The 11,868-nt window shown below is 33.6% G+C and overlaps 1 long non-coding RNA gene across 1 annotated transcript; it reads right to left on the bottom strand.

Moving 5' to 3' along the window:
- Window positions 1-3,562: 3,562 nt before the first annotated feature.
- Window positions 3,563-5,807, bottom strand: LOC127837654 (uncharacterized). The gene is made up of 3 exons (XR_008029417.1): window positions 5,302-5,807; window positions 4,828-4,966; window positions 3,563-4,084 (listed from the first exon to the last, which is right to left on the bottom strand). It is a non-coding gene; the product is annotated as an uncharacterized LOC127837654 (long non-coding RNA).
- Between the last annotated feature and the right edge of the window lie 6,061 nt (window positions 5,808-11,868).

Genomic DNA, 11,868 nt, shown 5'->3' with positions numbered 1-11,868 from the left:
TTCGTACCGTGTTACAGTGGAATAGTGTTGTTTTTCACTGTGTGCAAAGTCCATGAACTCACTGGAATTGTTACTAACGTCGTTAGTGGAAATGGAATTTAGAAATGTCTAATCATCATGCTGAATTATCAACAGCATCATTTCTGTGGAACACTGCGATATGCCTTATATAAGTGTTTCATAGTTATGGTGCTTTTAAAATAGTTCACTATCTGCCAAGATTGGAATGCTACTTGTATACAGGTAAAATAAATAATTGTGCAGTGTTTATTTTACTAACATATTGTAGTGAAATAAGGTCACTTCCAACAGCCTTGCTGTTGGGCTAGCTCTTTAGCGACGCGGTTAAACTGTCTGACTACCACTTTGGAGGTGGAAGGTTCAATGCCTGGCTTGAGCTCAGTATTTTCACATTAATGGCGACGAGGCAAAGGGCCATGTGGATGCAAGACATGCTGTAGCGAGCGTGTCTGGGCCTTGAAACATTAAAAGGGGGAGGAGTGTAGTGAAATAAGGTCACTAAGGCTGTTGGGCTAGCTCTTTAGCGACGCGGTTAAAGTGTCTGACTACCACTCTGGAGGTCGTGGGTTCAATCCCCGGCTTTTGCTCAGTATTTTCACATTAATATCATACACTATCACATATAAATATCTATTTAACTCTGTATTAAAGCTTGATTCCTGAAAAAGTATGATGCTTATCAAGACACTGGAGTCTATTTCCCGAGTAGAACCAATACTTTGTTTCATCAGAGATGATCTTTAGGACCCTCCCTAATTCCCTCATTGCCAGTGGTGATCAAAGTGGGACCTTCTGATAAAAGTAGCTAGACAGACACTATAATTATGTAATATTCCAGGGAAACCTTTTACCCGAGGTATTGTCATAGCCAGCTCGTCGGCCGCCGTCTGCCTTCCGCATCGTGCTAAAACTTTCGACATTTTGCTCTAAAATCAAAGTGCTTCCACCTGCAACTTTTTAACTTCATATGTAGATGCACCTTGATGAGTTCTACATGCCACACTCATTTTTGGGTAACAAGGTCAAAGGTGACTGTGACCTTAAAAAAAATCTGACAAGCTTTAATTTATATAAAAGTGCATATAATCATTGATGATTCTGTAACACATGTAGTTACATATTAAAACAGTTACACTATGTGTTACTCATTTTTTTGCTTCATAAAACATGGTTTATCTCAATTCACATCCAACTCTCTCAGTAACGCTTGATTGGTCATTGTCGGCTTGGGTACTTCTTACATGTACCTTGGGTACTCTTAAGTATACTTAAATGTACCCCGGGTCACCGATTACCCTAAAACGATATTGCTTATCTTCAACAAACTTATCTTTAAAAACAAACTGTATCAACATGCTTTTTGAGTAAGAGTTTTGATAATATAGAGGCCATTGTACAGAAAATTTGACATGAATGTGAACATAATTAATAAAAAAAAATTAGCAGACAACAACCGATTTAGGGTTAAAATTCCCGGGTATGTTTTAGTATATTACCCGTACCCGGGGTACATGTAAGTATACTTAAGAATACCAGCGGTACATGTAAGTAGTACCCGAGCTGTAAATGACCAATCAAGCCTCAGTAACTGTTCCTAAATTACAGTCACTATGTTGCCTTTTAAACTCCAACACAAAAAGGTCTTGACAAATGAAATGTAGAGTATTTGCACCATATTTGTCTGTGTTTAATGATCATGTAAATAAACTTGACATGCAGAAAAATAATATACTTTTAACATAATTTTTATGTCCCCCCACCACTATAGTGGGAGGCATATTGTTTTTGCCCTGTCTATCTGTTGGTTTGTCTGTCTGTTGGTTTGTTTGCTCCAACTTTAACATTTTGCCATAACTTTTTCAATATTGAAGCTAGCAACTTCATATTCGGCATGCATGTGTATCTCATGGAGCAGCACATTTTTAGTGGTGAAAGGTCAAGGTCATCCTTCAAGGTCAAAAGAAAAACAAGAAACCGTCAGAGACGGGTGATGCTCCCCAAAGGTTTTTATGGTCACAATATTGCACTATATATTCAGATAAAAGGAAACGTCTTGAGGGCACAGTAGTTGGGGGGACAAGAATATTTATATATAAAATTCCAAAGGGCCATAACTCTGTGAAAAATCATCCTACCAGAACCCGCTGATAATATGCACATCTCCTTTTGGTAGTGAAGCTTCCCATAAAGTTTCATTGAATTCCGGTCATTAGTTGCTGAGAAATAGCCCGGACAAAAATTGTACACGGACGGACAGACGAAGCGGCGACTATATGCTCCCCCAAAATATTTTGGGGGAGCATACAAAATCAAAGTGGCGCAGAAGGGGACATAGTGTTTCCGACAAACACATTTCTTGTTTTTCCTGCATGTTTCCTGCATACATTCATTTTTGTGTATTAAAAAAATTATTTCTCCTTGTGAAAAATGCACTTCATCAGAAAATAAGTAGGTAACCATAAGTGCATTTTAATTGTGTTTTAAGTATATTTTCAAATAATTTAATTAACTTTTTGGAATAAACAAAACTGAAAAAGTACACACAAGTGTATTAAATTTGCATTAATTACATTTTCATATACATACATGTACCAACGCCTATTTATGAGCAGTAGTCCTAAAATGGTTTACTTATGGTTGACAAAATGCATTTTGTATTGCTATTATTTCAAAATATAGCTACCCATCCAGTTCAATATAAAACTGTAATGTTAAATTATACACAGTTACACTATGTGAAGTTGGAATATAACATATTTTCAACAATTATAATGTGCTTTTTTTCCTATTGTGTTTATTTATTTGACAAAATTATTATCCTAGAATAATGAAGAAATACTGGAATCTCAAATTGTGTCATATCATTGTTTCTAATATCTGCATCAGCAGTAACCCTTCTGAAAATGAAATGTGCTTTTTACCAAAATGCACTTAAAAAATTGCATTTTAACTGCACTTGTTTAAGCGAATTGTCTGCATTTTCTAAAGAGTACACTTTATTGCATTAATTAATTTGAAACAGATGAAGCCTTTTTTCATGTTCTTTAAATTCGGAAGTGTATTTTTCTTTTTTTTATAAATAATCCACTTTTTCTTAGACAGTGGAGTTTTAAGTACATCGTTTTAATTTATAAAATGTTTAAAGTGTATCTTTTCTAGGTTAGGACATATTTTTACTTTAGAAACAAAATAACTCATTCTTAAAAGCAATATTAGGTGTTTGCTAAAATTTAAATTAGTAACAAAGTATTTTTTCCATTGGGGCCATACAATCAAAATGTTCACCATGAAAATGCTGACAACTTCAAACATCATTCTTTTTAAGCACAAATGTAAGCGCTTCTTCTGCGTTCTCTGTATTGCAATCCACTTTATAATTTAAAGTGTCTTTAATTACATGTTGAACAAAAAGATTGTGAAGTAAGAAGCTAAAGTGACATTATCCAAGAAGCTTCTTCTCTTAAAGATTCACTAACACAACATCGAGTTGAAACAGTTTTAACAACTTTATTCGCAACAACAGTAAATATTTGTAGTGGTTATAACAGTGACCCAAAGAAATATAATTTATATGATTAAAAAAAAATCTGACGACATATGTGAAGGATTATCTGTGGAAAATATAGGGATATGGAGAAGCTGTACACACAATTTAAGTGGAACATTTTAAGTACAAAAGGGGCATTATTAAGCTAAATGCAGGTCAGAGATAAGCAACTTGGTCAGTGACCTCACAATGACATAATGACCCTGAATACATAAGTGCTTTTAATGAAAATATGTAATAGAAACAGTGATATAAGGATGTTGCATGTTTACCATAATTTTATACACAGCTTATCATTCAAGGTATTGTCGAGCTAAAATTAAATATATATTTTACATTTAAGTTCGAATAAAAAAATACACATTTTTTTCTTCAAGAGTTCCTGCTGTGTTCAAGAGCATGTGTGTAATATAACGTATTCAGTATTATGGGTATGAGAGTCCCATCCACTGCTCCCGGGCCTTGTGGCAGAATCCAACCTTCATGCAAGTTTGTTGTTGTACACAGACTGGAAACCTATGGAATGTATCAGGTGTTTAAAATTAACAGTACATGATAAAGCATTTATATACATGATTTGATTAACTGTGTTTAAATTTTCATTTAATTACTGTGCTCAAGTTTTCATCATCTATTGATTTTTTTATTCACATATAGTTTATGTATCAAATAAAAAAAACAAATGAGGAATAAAAAAAGATGAAAAGTAAATAAATTATGATTGTACCATCCCTGTAAAATGAAAAATAATTTTAACTTTAATTATTTGACCAAAAATCTATATGAGATTTTATCACATGCTATACCCTGTTACACACGTGTAATATACTTTTTAAGCGTTTTCATTAGCTTAGTTTTCGTTTATTGACCAATCGCATTTTGTTATTTCACCAAAATGACGTTGCAACGTCAAATGATGCCACGAAATGTAAACATCATTTGGGATTTATCATTATGTTTGCGTTAATATTTATTTAATTTGCTCATTTAAAAGCATGTGATAAAAAAGATCTCACACTCGTTGTCATATCATACATGTACCATATTTTATTAAACTCGTCCAGGAAATTCATTAGTAAGCTCGCCAAAGGCTCGTTTACATACAAAATTCCTTAACTCGTTTAATGAAATATGGTATGATATGACAACTCGTGCCAGATCCTATATGTAAGACATGATGTATTTAAATAAATAACATTTTTTCTACAACAGTTTAAAATCATGATTGAGTAATTGATTATAGAAATAAAGACATTTACCGATCATATGTTTGCTGATTGAACTCCTGAAGGCATGTCAATTAACGAAAGATGATCTGCTGATTCCATGAAGATCTGCCAGCTTGGAATAGATGTTTCCTTTGGCCAAAAATCTTTAACTGATGTCAGTGATGAGTACCTGTTGGTGTAGTACAATATGAAAAAGTGAATAATACTAGTCTTCTAATGTAATGAAAATACTATAATATGTTACTGTTGTGTATGTGTGTTCAAGAACAACAAGATATTTTGATAACTCAGTAACTGATTTGTTATTTCATGATGATCATCACTTTGGTGTTTTGTGGTTGAAGGTTTGATACACATGTAGGCTAACAGTTGCCTAACTGGGCACATTTTACAATCCAACATAATTTAGCAATGCATGTATCGTTCTGACAGAATATTAAATAAACATAATACAAAGAAAAGGAATAGATTGTAACGAGTTATATAGCGTTGATAAACATTTACCAATAAAAAACAAGGCTCCATTGAGTACTTATCCGAACAAAAAAACTTCCGAAATCACATGCAAATTGCAATGGAGATAAAAGCTTACAGCAAAATTAATCATTGCACAATAATTTGAGCGGCGGGAAGCGCATATACTTCAACTGCTGTTGAACAATATAATTGAAACCACACATAATAAACACATAGGGTTTTCACGTATGATAAATTGCAATTTATTTTGATTTATTCATCCTTATCGAATATAAACAAAGGGCAGTAACTGACATATTGATTCCAACGTTAAATATTTTGCAGAAAGTAATCAAGGGATAAAAAACAACATGTTTACTTCCTCTGTATTGTCGTCGATAAAAAGACGGAGCCAAAAGCTTCTTATTCGGCGTCTATATGCACAACATACGCGGCGTCCATTTTGTTTTCGACGTAACTACGACTGCTTCTTACGTCTCGTAGACTTACGAGAGAATTCTACGATATCGTAAGTTGCGAAAGTTTATTGAAACGCAAAATGGCAAGCTGCGATAATCGCAACTGGTTTACGAGTCGTAACATACTTACGAGAGCTTATTGAAACGGTCCCCAGGTACATTTCAATCAGTTCTCCAGTTTGGTTAGCTCATGGGACGGAGAGAGTTGTCGCTGTTCCTATTGCATGGATCCAACATACAGTAGTTGCTAAACATAGTCGCTAAAATTTGCTTTTGTTGCTTGCTTGCTTTATGCTATCACACACAATATGTTATATGCTTTTTCATGCAAATAATTATTATTAAATATGTAGGTTGCTAAAATTGACCTTTTTGTTGCTTGCCTGTTTAATGATTCATGCTTTTTGTGCTTGCTTGTTTTATGTCTCATGCATACTGTGATATTTGCTTTTTCTTTCATGTAAGGAAAATAATTATTAAACATATAAATAAATCAGTATTATTATTCATATTAAGTAAAATTTACTTTCATCATAATTTTATATGTTTTTCATGCACACTGTGATATATGTTTGTTTTATTAAATATGTAAGTTGCTATAATTGGCTTTCTGCTGCTTGCTTGTCTTTATGATCATGCTTTTTGAGCTTGCTTGTTTAATGTCTCTTGCATACTGTGATATGTGTTTTTTCTTTCATGTAGGAAAAATTATTAAACATATAAGTATATCAATATTATTATTAATATTAAGTAAAACATTTTAGTACAATTTTTACAGTGATATGCTTCTTTAATTTGCAAAATATTGAGAGTAAGGTTGGTTTTCAAGTTGATTTTTCTAAAAATAATCAGAATATGTATGTTTAGATCGTGAAAATGCTTTAACACAGGTGGTCGATTTTTTACTTACAGGCCGGAATTACGTACACGACCAGTAACATTCCCAATGTTTTTTTTTTAGATCAACATTTAGTTAATCTCCTATTCAACTCTACAAGTAACACTTTATCAAATTACTTAATATTTAAAACACTTATATTCTCATTTTTGAAGCATTTGTTAGCAAAAAAGCAACAACACTAATTTTCCAATTTTGGTCAAAACGCCGCGATTTTTCCAAATCCAAAGGGACCCGGCCCCGTTCCCAAAATGGTTAAAACACACACTGATATATGACCATGAATCATTATGGAAATATTTGATTATTCTTTGGTCTTTAATTATTTTTTTGCTTTATTCAAATGTTTATCATCTGTAAATATCGAAACAATCGATTGTGGTGATAGTGTCAAATCGCTATCTTGAAAGTATGGTGTCTTCTTGAGCCGTGGATTCTTATTGTATGTCCTAATTTCAAGATTTGCATGCTATAAATAGCTTTAAAACTAACATTGCGGGTGATATGTCTCTTTTACTGTGATACAGTTCATTTAACTTTAAATAGATCTTATCACGTTTTGGTAAATTGACAAAACTGAAAAAAGTTGTATCGGATTTGCAAATTTTCGTTTAAGTTATGTTATTGTGAGGAAACAGTATTACTAAACATTTACCATGGTCTAATATAGCCATTATATGCATCTTTTAACGATTTAAAAATTATAAAGCGTTGCAACGCGAAACGATTGTATAATTTGGAGAGTTCTGTTGTTGTCGTTTAATTTTGTGAAACTACGAAGATTTCGTATATTAGGTATAAAATACGTCAACCATTTATACTTGGCAGAATAGTCGAGCTGGCTAATGCGTTTTTACTCCAGGACTAAGGGGGTCACTGGTTCGAGCCCTGCTGCGGGCTACTTTTTTTAAGAATTTAATTCTGGATTTTTAACTGGGGCTTTTAAGATCCAATGTTTACATTTATCAATATAAAGCATTTAATGACTCACTTCAAAACATGCCAAAATCTGTGAAAAGGCCCCTTTAACATGATAACTACTCCAATAAATATGAGGTCGATATACATGGACTAAACGGTATATTACATCTAATTATTTGGACTATAATGATATCAACTACTTAAATAGAAAGAAGAAAGAATTCATACAAACCAGTAATTTGAGTAAAGAGTTTGTAAATATTGTTGTATTTCAGGACAGCTTGGTGGTATGCAAATCCCATATGACATGTTGATATCGGGTATCATAGCCATTCAATAAGTCGCAAAATGCTCGAACAATATTTATAAAGCAAAATGTGACTTAAATTGATAACTAAAAATACCAGTATCATCAGTATGCCAGTTTTGCCTTGTCAAGCTCTCGAGACCCAGAAAGTGCTTCATTCACATCGAATATATCTTTCGAATTCCATTTATTGTTGCATTAGTAAATAGCGAAACAAGCCGATTTAAGCTGGAAGAAAGTTTTGACACGAGTGTTATCAAGTATCTCATGGGCGAAGCCATTGTTGTAGAAAGTGATTCATTCACATCGAATATATCCTTCGAATTTCATCCACTGTTGTCATTAGCGGAGATTTATTGAATAAATAATTCATATATCATAAATGACAGCTTCTAAATAGCGAAACAAGCCAATTTATGCTGTAAGAAAGTTTTGACACGAGACTCTCATGGGGGCGGCCATTGTTGAATGTTGAAACACGAACGACAACTCTGCTAGGAGAATGTTATCAATGAAAATCAACGAGATCGAGGTATTTCGATTAGAAAAACCGATTTATCTCAATCGGACTGGCTCGGTCTTTTACATAGGTCGCCATTGTGAAGAATTTGTTGATGGTATACCTTAGACGATGCTGCAACAGCATCGTCAAAAAGGGTAATTAAACACTGGGCTTATAAAAATTTAAACGATGACATTAATCGATTATAATTACCAGCTTTTTATTGTTGTACTGTGTATATGATGATGGTATCGAAAGTGATTGCAGAGATTCTAATATACACTATTTCAATTAATGCTATTTTCAGACGTCCGGTCCCTTTGCCGTTTGTTATCGTTCATAAAATATATAATACTGTTGAAAGTCAATATGAACCCTAAGCTTGCAATATTTTAAATAATTTAAACAATTTACCTTGAACTTGTATTAAGTTGGCACTTTGATGTCCGGTGTAGAAACTTTTAATACTTAGTTCTGTTTAGTTTCGTCTAACTTACGAAATTATGTATTTTAATGACAGAATCTCTCATAAATGTTTTTAGTGCAGAAATTGTAATTTTAAGTATCGATTTCTCGCTTCAATTTTTATATTTTGTTAAATTATTTGCGTTTAAATTTGATTGTTTGTTGCTTCCTTGCGAACTATTTTCTATGTGTAAATATGCATAGACGCTAGTGGGTGTAATCAGGTTGCTACAAATTTGCATATTTTACTACCGTATCTACATCAATGAAAATTAGCGGTTGTTTGTTTTTGTATGTTTTGTAAATATTTTCTAAAACGGGTTCAGCTTCGTATGTTAAACATAATATGAACTTATTTATTCATTTGTGAATAAAATCGCAATATGGATTATTTAAAATCAAATCTGAATTCTCTAGCGCGTTAATTGTCTCTTGGGGGTGAATTGTCTTGGGGTTGCTATTAACGCTATTAACGCTTCCGGTCAAGCCACTATTTTATAGCGATTGCGCAATAAAAAACACCACTTTTTCGTGATTTAATCAAAAACTAGATTTTTCCAAGACATAACGAATACGCAAACAAGTAGATCGCATTCTGGTCCATCGTTCAATTGAACGTCGCCAAATGATGACGTCAATATAGCACTCACTCCATATTGAGGAGCCGGTGCAAACACAACATGTATGAAATGTTATTGTTCAATTTGAAACACGTTTGAGTCTAGTTCTGAGAAAACTGGCCTTAAGGTATATGTGCAAAGTGTTGTCACATATTGGCCTGTGTTGTGTGCACATGCTAATAAGGGACAACACATTCTGCCTAAAGAAGATTTTTGCTTAGACGAGACTTTCTCTAGATGAAAAAATTCCATTTAAGCCGAAAATGTTGTCCCACATCAGCCTGTTTGGACTGAACAAGCTAATGTGGGACGACACTATTCCCTCATGCATTAAGCCCAGTTTTCCCAGAGTGAGGCTCCATTAAACATGAATTCACACGAAGACTGTATCATTGGTCTAAGATAGTGGAACTGCTGAAGCGGCAAATTTAATTTAAGGGCCATAACTCAACAATTGTGTTCCTAATTTAACTAGTTATTAAATTTGGTTAAGATTTAATATAAAAAACTTTCTGATGAAGTATGATGATTGGATGGAAAGATGTCAGATTTTGAAAAGAGAAATTGCTAAAATTACAGACCGAAAAGACAATTCATGGTGCTATAAATTATCAAACTATCACCAAACTAACTAGCCAGGGATATATTTAATTAAACATCAAACCACAAATTGAAGTTTTGATGCAAGTTTTGACAAGTGTCATTGTTACGCCCCAACTATATAATTAGTTTATTTTAGTAATTCTAATGTTTTCAGTCCATACATGCACATGCTGATTATTTTAGGAAGAAATCAATTGTTAAGGTTAATTTGATTTACTAAAAGATTTAGTCAGCTTATCATTTGTCATAACACCCGCTTCACGCAAAAATGGATCTTATGAGATAAGAAGCTACAGAAAAGCCTGTGCAAGGTTTCCTGGTCTCATTAAGGGACCCGGTTTATGCTGGCTGCATATGGCATACGACCCAAAAGACCCATTTCTAAACCCTGTTCGAATCAGGAGCCAAGTGAAATTGCTTTATGCAACCAGCAAAAAACAGATCAGCCTGTGAGTTACTCGCAGGCTGTTCATATTTTATGCTGTTTACTGCTCATCAGCATCTAATGGTTGGATATGAAGCCTTTAAAACTTGAAACTGGTCAGAAAGGCCTTTACTTAATTATATTGATTTTTTAAGGGCAGTTGGTTTTTTACTGTTTGGGAATGGGGCCTGGTCGCTTTGAATTTTGAGCAATCATGGCGTTTTGACTAAAATTGGGAGATTAGTGTTGTTGTTGTTTTAAACCTTTAAATGGGAATTTGTATGTTCCATTTGGGAAAAAAACATAACTTTTTCCATTGGGAATGAGGCCATATACCGGCCCCGAGTTTAAGAGAAAAAACACTGAAGCCCAGTGGGCATCCAATGTTGCTGCAACGTTGTATTAAGGTTGCATTAGAACGTTGCAGTTTGGTTGTACGAAGGGTCCAAAAGAAAGTTTTCCCGACGTTTTTTCCAAACGTTGCTGCAACGTTTTTTTTCCAAACGTTGCTGCAACGTTGTATTTAGGTCGCATTAAAACGCAATATTTTTAAATTCTATTTGTTTTTTAATAATATAAAAATTTTAAACTATTTACTGCCAACCGTTCTTTCGATTATTATCGGCAGTTATGGAACATTATGCGTTCGTTTCATACAAACAACCGTTATTTGATGTCTAGAGAAAGTTACCTGAAACGCTCACCGAGTGGGAATCGAACCCACCAACTCCCGATCACTAGACAGATACCTCATCCACTACATCACGGCGACTGTTGAATGTTACAGACAAAAATGTTGACTATTAATTTTTGGTTGAAACTTTGAAACTAGATACTACCATTTTAATGCATAACACAACTTAAGCAATATATTTTATCCGGCGATTTTGAGTTAAAGTTTATATTTAGCATCGTAAAGTTTAAGCAACTGATTTGTAAAATTTTAAAAAAATAATTTCTAAAATGTACAAGAAATCATATGCATAAACTGCATTATTATAAAGTACGATTCCTACTCGGGGAGCGTTTCATTATCCCCTCTGTAGACACCAAGTACTGGTTCTTTCTAAGAAACGGACTCGACAGTGTGCATATCTGCCGATAATACTCGAAAAAGCGGTTGGCAGTAAATAGTTTGTTTATTTTTTTTATATTATTTAAAAAAAGAAATACTACGTTTGAATGCAACCTAAATACAACGTTGCAGCAACGTTAGAAAAAAACGTTGAAGCAACGTTGGAAAAAAAACGTCGGGAAAACTTTCATATAGACCATTGGTACAACAAAACTGCAACGTTCGAATGCAACCTAAATACAACGTTGCAGAAACGTTGGATATTGTGACAACCAAACTGCAACGTTTGAATGCAACCTAAATACAACGTTACCGCAACGT

Source organism: Dreissena polymorpha, chromosome 7 (genome assembly GCF_020536995.1).
Source record: "Dreissena polymorpha isolate Duluth1 chromosome 7, UMN_Dpol_1.0, whole genome shotgun sequence".
Classification (NCBI taxonomy): domain Eukaryota; kingdom Metazoa; phylum Mollusca; class Bivalvia; order Myida; family Dreissenidae; genus Dreissena; species Dreissena polymorpha.
Note: the sequence above shows the minus strand (reverse complement) of the source record. Positions and strands in the feature narration are given on the sequence as shown.